Source organism: Oryctolagus cuniculus, chromosome 9 (assembly GCF_964237555.1).
Source record: "Oryctolagus cuniculus chromosome 9, mOryCun1.1, whole genome shotgun sequence".
NCBI classification, from domain to species: Eukaryota; Metazoa; Chordata; class Mammalia; order Lagomorpha; family Leporidae; genus Oryctolagus; species Oryctolagus cuniculus.
In genome coordinates this window covers 67,284,360-67,295,148 of record NC_091440.1, presented here as the reverse complement: position 1 = coordinate 67,295,148, position 10,789 = coordinate 67,284,360, and positions in this window count along the sequence as shown.

Genomic DNA, 10,789 nt, shown 5'->3' with positions numbered 1-10,789 from the left:
TTGGACTTGTTTCATATCAGGAAATCACACATTCAGGAAGGAAACAAAGGTTGGGACTTTGGACTTGGAATCAGAATTCTAAGATACTTTGGACTCAGAGTTAAACCCTCCAGGAGGTCTGAGTTTCAAACTCCTCTCCTGTAAATGGGAAATGTAATACCTCTGACAAGGTCACTGTGAAGGTAAGTAAAAAGTAACTTAAGAGCAATTGCCACACAGAAGATGCTCAAACTGTATATTTTCCTTCCCCTCCCTTCTTCATTCCAAAATCACAATACAATAAGCTTCCCAATATAGTGAGCAACCTAAGGGCTTACTGGATAATATTTAAAAGGGTAGCAAGGGAGGCCGGCACTGTGGCGCAGCGGGTTAACACCCTGGCCTGAAGCGCCAGCATCCCATATGGGCACAGGTTCGAGACCTGGCTGCTCCTCTTCCGATCAAGCTCTCTGCTATGGCCTGGGATAGCAGTAGAGGATGACCCAAGTCCTTGGGCCCCTGCACTGTGTGGGAGACCTGAAAGAAGTTCCTGGCTCCTGGCTTCGGATTGGTGCAGCTCTGGCCAATCTCTCTCTCTGTCTCTCCTTTCTCTGTGTAACTCTGACTTTCAAATAAATAAATAAATCTTTAAAATAAAGGGGGGGGGGGGGCAGCGCTGCAGCTCACTAGGTTAATCCTCCGCCTGAGGCGCCGGCACACCGGGTTCTAGTCCCGGTCGGGGCGCCGGATTCTGTCCTGGTTGCCCCTCTTCCAGGCCAGCTCTCTGCTGTGGCCAGGGAGTGCAGTGGAGGATGGCCCAAGTGCTTGGGCCCTGCACCCCATGGGAGACCAGGAGGAAGTGCCTGGCTCCTGGCTTCGGATCGGCGCAGTGAGCCGGCAGCGGCGGCCATTGGAGGGTGAACCCATGGCAAAAAGGAGGACCTTTCTCTCTGTCTCTCTCTCTCTCGCTGTACACTCTGCCTGTCAAAAAAAAAAAAAAAAGGGTAGGAGGGTGGGCATTGTGGTGCCATGGTTAAGCTGCCACTTGAGATGTCTGCATCCTATATCAGAGTGCCTGGGTTAGAATTCCACCTCTGCTTCCACTTCAGATTCTACTTCCTGTGATTGCCCAAGTAATTGGATCCTGGGAGACCCAGAGGAGTTCCAGGTTCCTGATTTTGGCCTGGCTCAGCCATGACTATGGGGGGGGGGGGGCATTTGGAGCGTGAACCATTAGATAGAGGTATCTCTGATGTTTTGACTTTCAAATAATGAAAATAAATTTTAGTATTAATAAATAAAAGGGCAACCTGAGTCTGATAAGAGAGAGGAGGAAGTTTTTAAACTGATCAACCAAAACAGAGAAAACTGGAGAAGCATATATCTACTGTAGAGAGTAGTCATCTTTGCATTGTGGTAATACATTTGCTTTTTATTTTCTTTTTTGTTGTTTTCTCAATTTTAACTATGAACATACTACATTCATGATCAAAAATTTAAAATTTCATTTCTATAAACCTACATGAACCCATTAATTAAGCTGAACATCATTTTCTATGGATATGATGCAACAGAAATATTGTAGCACAGCTAATGAAATACATTTAAAAATAAATAATAACCTGAATTGAATCTCCCTTTCAGATCTATCTCTTCACAAAAAACATAGAGGCTACAAGAACATTAAGATGACATCATGGGAAGGCACTGTGGCACAGAGGTTTAAAGCCCCAGCAAACCATGTGGGTGCCAGTTCAAGTCCTGGCTGCTCCACTTCCAATCCAGCTCTCTGCTGATTTGCCTGGGAAAGCAGCAAAGAATATCCCAAGTCTTTGGGCTCCTGCATCCATGTGGGAGTTCCAGAAGAAGCTCTTGGCTCTGGATCTGCTCAGCCATCTTGGGAGTGAACCAGCGGATGGAAGACCTCTCTCTCTCTCTCTCTCTCTCTCTCTCTGTAACTCTGCCTTTCAAATAAAGAAAATATATCTTTAAAAAATAAAATAAAATGACATCATGAAGATTCAATCAGAAAAATCCAGAACACAGGAAGTTTCACAGAACACATGACCCAATTTTTTAATTAAAATTGGCTTGAGTTATACAGCAGCCAAATGCAAAGTGTGGACATTGCTTGAAGCCCAATTCAAACAAACTCACTGGGGGAAAAAAAGTAGTTTTTCAGCCAACTGAAAAAAATCTGAACACTGAGGAAAACTGAACACTGATTTACATATGAATTATATAAAATTATTATTGTTAATTTTGTTGAGGATAAAAATAATAGTGTTGTGATTTTGTTTTAAAAAGAAAATAGATATATTATAGTATTTATGAGTGAATTGATATGATGTTTGGAATTTGCTCTAAATATTCCAGTAGAAATAATAGAATAAAATAATGGAGCATATATGAAATGAGAAAGAAAAATACTGCTAGTAGATAAAGCTGAGTTTATCAAAGAAATGTTTCAACTTTTGTGTCTATGTTTGAAATTTCCCTAATAAAATGTCAAAAGTGTTTGTGATCTTCGAAAAACGAAAAGGGAATGCCCATAGGCAAAAATGCCTCTTCTCTTCCTGGTGTCCCCTGCTCTGCTCTCTGGCTTCTCTATTCTGATGACCATGGAACCATACCACCTGCACATCTAGGATTGGCTGGGTGGGTCAGTAATGTTGAAAATTGTTTCAAAGTCATTGCTGGAAACTGTGGAATTTTTTTTTTTAATTTTTTTTGACAGGCAGAGTTAGACAGTGAGAGCGAGAGGCAGAGACAAAGGTATTCCTTCCATTGATTCACCCCCAAAATGGCCACTATGGCTGGCGCACCGCACTGATCCGAAGCCAGGAGCCAGGTGCTTCTCCTGGTCTCCCATGCAGGTGCAGGGCCCAAGCACTTGGGCCATCCTCCACTGCACTCCCGGGCCACAGCAGAGAGCTGGACTGGAAGAGGAGCAACTGGGACAGAATCTGGCACCCCAACCGGGACTAGAACCCGGGGTGACAGCACCGCAGGCAAAGGATTAGTCTAGTGAGCTGCGGCGCCAGCCGGAAGCTTTGGAATTTTTAAGATCATTCCAGGAAGTCCAAAGCTTCTGGGTAACCCATAGGGGTCCTTCAAAAAGCCCGTGGACAATGAAATTAATAGAAGTGTAGGGTTATGGTGTGGTGAGTTAAGCTGCTGTTTGTGACACCCACATCCCATATTGAAGTTCTGCTTCAAGTACTGACTACTCTGCTTCTGATCAAGCTTCTTGCTAATGTGCCTGGGAAAGCAGCAGATGATGGTCCAAGTACTTGGACCCCTGCCATCCAAGTGGGAGACCAGGATGGAGTTCCTGGTTCTTGGCTTTGCCTCCCCCAGATGGCTGCAATAGCCATTTGGGGAGTCAACAAGTGGAAGGAAGATCTCTCTTTCCCTCGCTTGTTGATCTATCTTTTAAATAAACAAGTAATCCTTCAAATTTTTGAGATCCATACATAGCTTTTTCACAATATGCATTTTCTATGAATTTTTGAAGATCCTTGAGGTGTGTGGATTTCAACATTGTTTTGCCCCCAGATAAGCTTATTTTTGTAGCTTTCTTAAGTACCCTCCCATGGCCCACAGGAGAAAAAACCTTTCATTTTCTGGCTAAGGGTTGATTCTTTGAGAGAGACAGGTCAGCAGGTTGCAAGTTGCCTTAAGCTCACCGTTTTAAGTGAACTTTACTGACAGAGTCTCAACACTGAGCCAGGTAAGTTTCTTCACATGGAGTTGGTGTCTTTTGTTGTGGTAGCTATTGGTGATCTGAATTCCACCTGTGACTTTTCCATCTGGTTTCCATTCTTCTTCTCTGTAATGTCCTATGAGTGTGGCTTTGTGATCAACTAGAGGTGGCCCTGCCCCTCCTTGGCCAAATTCCCTGTGCTAAGTTGATCTGCACCAGACTTGTTCACTTGAACAGAATCCTTCACAGGATCCACATACATTTTTGATTTTACAGATTCAGTCTTATGTAAACTCAGCCACTTCAAAAACTCACTCCTCGGGGCTGGCGCTGTGGCCTAGCAGGTGGAGCCGCTGCCTGCAGTGCCAGCATCCCATGTGGGCGCCAGTTCGAGTCCCAGCTGCTCTATTTCCTATCCGGCTCTCTGCTGTGGCCTGGGAGGGCAGTGGAGGATGGCCCAAGTGCTTGGGCCCCTGCACCCGCTTGAGAGACCCAGAAGAGGCTCCTGGCTCCGGATTAGTGCAGCTCCGGCTGTTGTGGCCAATTGGGGGCTGAAGCAATGGTTGGAGGACCTCTCTCTCTCTGCCTCTCCTTCTTTCTCTGTGTAACTCTTGACTTTCAAGTACATAAACAAATGTTAAAAAAAAAAAAAAAAAACCTCATTCCTCTTCTTTTTCTCTATTATTTCTGCCCAGATTTTAATCGGTGGAATGCTCTGATACTGGCAGGACCCATAATAACCACCTTCCTGACCATATTTTTTTAGGTATTTGGGGAGGATGAGCTACATATCTAAGGTATACAACCCTCCAAGCCTGCCTGATCCCTCTGACAACAATATCAGACATAATATCAAATATGCTGTCAAAATATGACATGATCAATGTAAGCCTCTCCCATGTTACAAAAGGAGATGCACAAAAACCAGTCTTATTAGTCAGCATCCATTCTTCCACTGGAAGCAAGACGTACAGACAGATTCAAGTTTACTATTCTGCTTTCAGCCAAGAGTCTCAGGCAGATAAAACTTGGCAAGTCCTTTAGGGCAAAGCTCAGTGCTGGAATCTGCACACATGGCTGCTCATCCCACATTATTTATTGACCACAAGGAAATCGGATGTTCTGGGTCACCTGGAAGAAAACGCCTTACTATAATGACAATGTGGACTTTTTCAAAAACAGAATTAGGTTGACGTACTTGAAGTCAGTATCCGATATACTAAACATTAGATAGAATTGTTTGTTAGACTAAATCAGCAAGAAGCCGCTTATGATTTCTGAGTCTCTGTACTATGCAAATCCATCCAGATACCCACATACAGGGAGTCTAAAAATGCTGTCTCCCAAAGGCCTTTTCCTTGCATAGCAGTCTGAATTTCAACACCCTTGGCCATGTTTTTTCTCCAGTGTGATTCTATACCATCACGTTCAAGAGACCCCTATATTAGAGGTAATTTGAACTTCAGAAAGTTAGGAATAGGTTAACTTCTCCTCTTTCTACTGAACACACAATGTACAACTCCCTTTTTCTAAAAAAAAAAATTATTGATTTGAAAGGCAGTGAGACCGACATGGAAAGCCATGACACGGTGGCAAAAAACAATCTAAATGAAAGATCCTAGTGAACAAGACCCCAGCAGAAGGAACAGGCCATCAAGGAGAGAGGCGCCTTTCTCTGAAGGGAGGAAGGAACCTCCACTGTGATACGGCCTTGACTAAACAAGTTCAAAGTCGGTGAGCTCAAGGGGCTTCCATAGCCTACACAGCTCATAGCAAGAGTCTCGGGTGATTGCTGACGTCATAAATAAGAGTGCCAATTGTTAAATCAACAACAGGAGTCACTGGGTACATGCTCCCCATGTAGGATCTCTGTCCTTAATGTGTTTTACTATGAAACTTAAAAACAACACTACTAGTTGAACAATACCCTATACCTTGTGCGGTTGTGTGAGTACAGCCTGTTGAAATCCTTGCTTAGTATTTACTAAGTTGATCTACAATATATGAAGGTAATTGAAAATGAAACTCGATGAAGGGCAGGATGGGAGAGGGAGTGGGAGATGGGAGGGCCACCGGAGAGGGCAGGGAGCCACACAATATAAAAGTTACACTTTGTAAATTCACATTTATTAAATAAAAAAAAAACTATATAACAAACAAAAAAAAAAGAAAAAAAAAGAACTTAATACTTTAAAAAAAAAAGGCAGTGAGAGAGAGAGAGAGAGAGAGAGAATCATCTGCCAGTTCACTCTCCAAATGGCTGTGGCTGTGACTCTACCAGACCAAAGCCACAACCCGGAACTCTATCCAGGTCTCTCACATGAGTGACAGGGGCCCAGGCATGCAAGCCATCTTCTTGCTGCTTTCTCAGGAGCATCACTAGGAAGTTGGATCGGAAGCAGAGCAGGTGGGATTCAAATCGGTGCTCTGATATGGGATGCTGGCGTTGCAACCAGCAGCTTAACCTGCTCCACAATGCCAGCAGCCCCCCTCACTTTTTTAACTTGGCAACCTAACTAGTACCAAATCTGGGGTGTACCTAACTTGCATTCTTGTGGCCATTCCAAACCCCAAATAAAATTATGAAACTAAGAGAAGAAAAAAGCCAAAATGAGAGCTTGGTTTTGTTTGATGTCAGCAGCCAATAAACTCTATGATTTTTTTAAAGGAGATACAAAGAACCATATTAAAGACACTGAAAGAAATTCATTAAATATATTTATTGAGTATGTAATATGTGCCAGGTGCTGGTTTTAGGTGCTGGAGGTGCAGTATGAACAGGAAGAATGAAGTTTTTCTCTTTAGGAAATTTTCCTTTTACTTGAGAGACAGACAATAAACAAACACAAAAATAAATACACATATACGCCAGATGGTGAACAGCAACATGGAGGAAAATAAGGCAGTGTGGCAGGCCATGGGCAGGAAGAACAAAGCCTCAGAGCACAGGCACAGTGAGGAGCGACTGTCACAGCTACAAGGATACCTGGCCATGAGCCCTGCTGACCCAGCTCACTGTGCAGAATAAGGGAGAATAGGCTGCTTCTGGTTGTTGAATGGCTGGGGTATGGGGAGGCCCAGAGAGGTGAAGCACAGGTTCTATGCTAGTCTTTCCTGGTGATTGCAGTCCTTGTAGGCTGTAGAGACCACCAATTCTAGAGGAGCCTCTAGGAGAAAACAAGGGAGGCCAAGGGAAAGGTGGCCCTCAACGATTCCCTTATTCTTTGCATTGCACATGAGCTGTGTTAAGAGATCTTAAGCAAGTCCTAGTCATCATTTTTGCCCACCCTTGCACTTGAAGTGGTCTTTAGGGTCTAGCCTGGGTAGGGCTAACTAACAGCCACAGAGCCAGCCCTGGACATTTTTCAATCAATCCTAACAACAGTCAAGAGAACAGTAAGTCCTATTTCTGAGAAGGCATTCGTGGGAGAGTCATTCTCTAGTGCTCCATTCCATCTCCAGCGATGGAATCTAGAGACTGCTTCAGGAAACAGCTTAGATTCCACAGTTTCACCTTCCTGACCACCTCAGCAAGGCTGCTAGTAGGAGTTGGTTATCTGATAACTGGGGGTGGAACTAGAATGTCCTCTAGTTGATTAAAAGCTGTTCTAGCAACTAAACTTGTAGTGGGCTAATTATGCTTTAGGAAATGTTTTAAGAACTTCCCATATTTGTGCTCAAATGGAAAACCAATCCTGTCTCTACATAGGTGGGGATTTACTAGATCCATTTTTTGCCTGGTATTCACAGAGTTCTTCTGAGTCTGCTTTCTGCTTCCCAACAGGGGCATACTAACAAATTAGGCAAAGCAGCTCATTTGTTGTGCAAAACTACTGATGGGAGTCCTGGGGTCCTGGCTTTGGCTACACACACACAACTTACAAAATACACAAAGCAGAGAAGATGCCCATCTGCTGCTTCACTCGCCAATGTCTGCAATGGCCAAGACAGGGACAGGGACAAAGCAGGAAGCCTGGAACTCACTCAAGATCTCCCACATGGTGGCAGGAACCCAGCTGCTTGACCATCACTGTTGCCTCCCAAAGTCTGCAAGTACAGGAAGCTGGAATCTGGAGCCAGAGCCTGGAATCAAACTCAGGAACTCTACTGTGGGACACAGGCTTCTCAAATCAGCATCATAACTGCTAAGCTAAGCACCCACTCTAGGACGAAATTTTGAGCTCTGAAGAGCCCTCTTCCACACATTCTGCTTCTTAGGACCAATGTGCAGAAGGCTGAAGAAATAGTGTGGGATCTACATTCCACAACTGGTTACCTGAACATTATCAGGAAATATTTTAATTTATGGCTTAAAAATTAATACATTTTTATTAAAAAGTCTTGGTGTTCTTCATAATGGTTTTCACTAAGATAAAGGCCTAAAATGACCAACAGCCAGAGAGCTAAGACTAAACCATGCCTCTTTTCTCAAAGTATTAATCACAAACGAGACAGAAGAAAGCCAGCACCTTGGAGATGAAGAACTGCCCTCTATTCATAAAGACACAACATGAAGTCCTCTGCTAGGACACTAAGTCCCAAAGAGTTAAACATGCAAGGGTTGGCATCAACGCAGAGTAGGATCTGTATAATTCTGGGCAACAAATTCTTTCTTAGGTGTAAGAGGGACTCTAGTGAAGTAATCTCAGCAGTATCTTATAGATTCTGCCAGTATTAACTCAAACCCCAAATGCATAATCAGGACCTTTTATTTTCCAATAACCCATTTGCTTTTCATCTGCATTAAACTGACTTTGAATTTAAGTCCTTTACTCCTACCTCTGTTATTTGACACAAGGACATCATTTAGAAGAGTACGTGGGTTGGTTTTTTTTTTTTCATTCCATTTACTGAGTGTGGAGAATATAATAAAGGGATCCTGGCAAAACAGAAATGAGAAGTTGCACATCAAAAACCAAAGTCAGGAGGCAGGTATTGTGACATACAACTAGGGAAGCCACTGCTTGGGACACCGACATCCCATATTGGAGTGTCCGGTTCAAGTCCCAGCTGCTCTACTTCTGATCCAGCTTCCTGCTCATGTGCGTGGAAGACAGTTGATGATAGTTCATGTACTTGAGTCCCTGCCGCTCAAGTGAGACCCAGATGGAGTTCCAGGTTCCTGGCTTAAGCCTGGCCCAGCCTGAGCTGTTGTGGGCATTTAGGGAGTGAACCAGTGGATGGAAGACTTCTCACATCCTCTGTTGCTCTGCCTTTCAAATACATAAACATTTTTAAAAAGAGTGCCACTTTGTTTACCGCTACCATAGTAGCAATAAGGCTCACAGAAACTATGAATTGGAGAGCTGTACAAAGCAGTTTTCATTATTCTATTTATCAGCCCTTTGGGTCAGAGTCTCACTCCCACGTAACAGATAGGCAATCGGGGTCAGGGTCCTAACAACTTGCTAAGATTCCTATAATCTTATCTTCAATGTTTTCTAATCAGTGCAACAGAATAGAACGTGCTGCAAAGAAGGATGAGAGTTATCTTTTGTAAACATACACATAAGATGGGGTACCTTATGGGACTTCCTGTGGTCCAAATGCTTGTGTAACCCCAAATTCATCTTGAAATCCCAATTCCCGGGCTGATGGTACTAACACAGGGTTAGATCAGGACGGAGCTCTCAGAAATGGGATGGACTCCTCTAAGAAGCCCCGCAGAGTTGTGCCCTGTGGGGATCACAGAGGGGATGGCTGGCCACCCGTGAGAAAGCAGACCCTCGCCAGACACTGAATGCACAGGCACCTTGATCCTGGACTTTTGCAGTCTTCAGAACTGTGAGAAGTCAATTTCCATTGTTTATAAACTATTTCATCTATGAGATTTTGTGACAGCACTCCAAGGACAGGGAAGGATAGCTCAATCTCCTAGAAACCCGCCAGGAGAATGGGGAGCCTCTCAGCATGTTTGCTTCTCGGTCATTTCACTCACCCTCTGGTTATTTTCAAGCCACATCAAGACCGCAGTCTCCAGAATGGTACATGAGTTCACAGGGTATCCTAAGTTCCAACATTCCAGGGACACACCTAAATCACCAAGCTTGGGTGAGATGGGTACTTGACATTCACTTGATGCTAAGTAAGGGAAATTATCATAACTGTAGTTAAAAATAAAGTAAAATCATAGATATCAAGTTAGACCAATCTGGCCAAATCAATAACTGTAAATGTTTTAAAATGTATTTTGCTCAAGAATTATATAAGAACCTTTAAAAATTCTAATGAAGTCATTGTTTTGTAGTGAAGTATGAGTCTGGGTCCCTGGGAGACAACACTATTGTGAGAAGCCAGTGAGATCCTGGAGCTATCTGTAGTTCTGGTACCTGAACACAGCATTACTACAACAATGGAAAAAGAGAAACTAATATGCTCTTTCTAAAAATACAAACCTCCAACAGTGGCCATGGTTTGGTGAACGAGGTCTTCTGTGACCTGGTCATATTCTAAAACCTTCTCAAGCCTCCTAAGGGTTCTGGACCTGTTCTCTCCCCTCAGTACCAACCATATGTGTTGTACCTTGCTGGATATCAACCAGACTCACTAGACTGATGTACCTTCAACACTTATTGTCAGGAACATGAATAATGCTAAGTATTTGTGGAGTGTGTAATGTGCTCCTAAATGTTCATAGCTCTCTGAAAAACCATGACATTTTAAGAGCCTGCAAGGGAAGGAAAACAAACTCTCATTTTATTGGAAAATGTTGTCGTCTAAGACAAATTATCAAATAAACATCCACCTGGCTGGCCAAAAGCTATGAAGTGAAACCAGGAGTCAGGAGTCGAATAATATTCCTGTGAACTAGAACTGGTTTCTAGAGTTTTTTTAAGTTTAAAAAATTTTTACCTTCTGAAGTCAGAAATGAGCTATTTTTGTCTTAGAAATTTTTAGTGAATCACTTATTAGTGTTCCGAATTGTGGGTTCTGAATTATCTCAAAAAGGAAGCAACTTGAGAAATGTAAAAATCACCACTATAAAGCAAATTGCACCAGGTCTGAGCTGGGGTGGGTGTGGAGGGTGTTCATAGTATTTTATGCTCCTTGGGAAAAAAGTTAGGCTCTAGTAATATAGCTCCTCCACTAAACAGAAAAGCATTT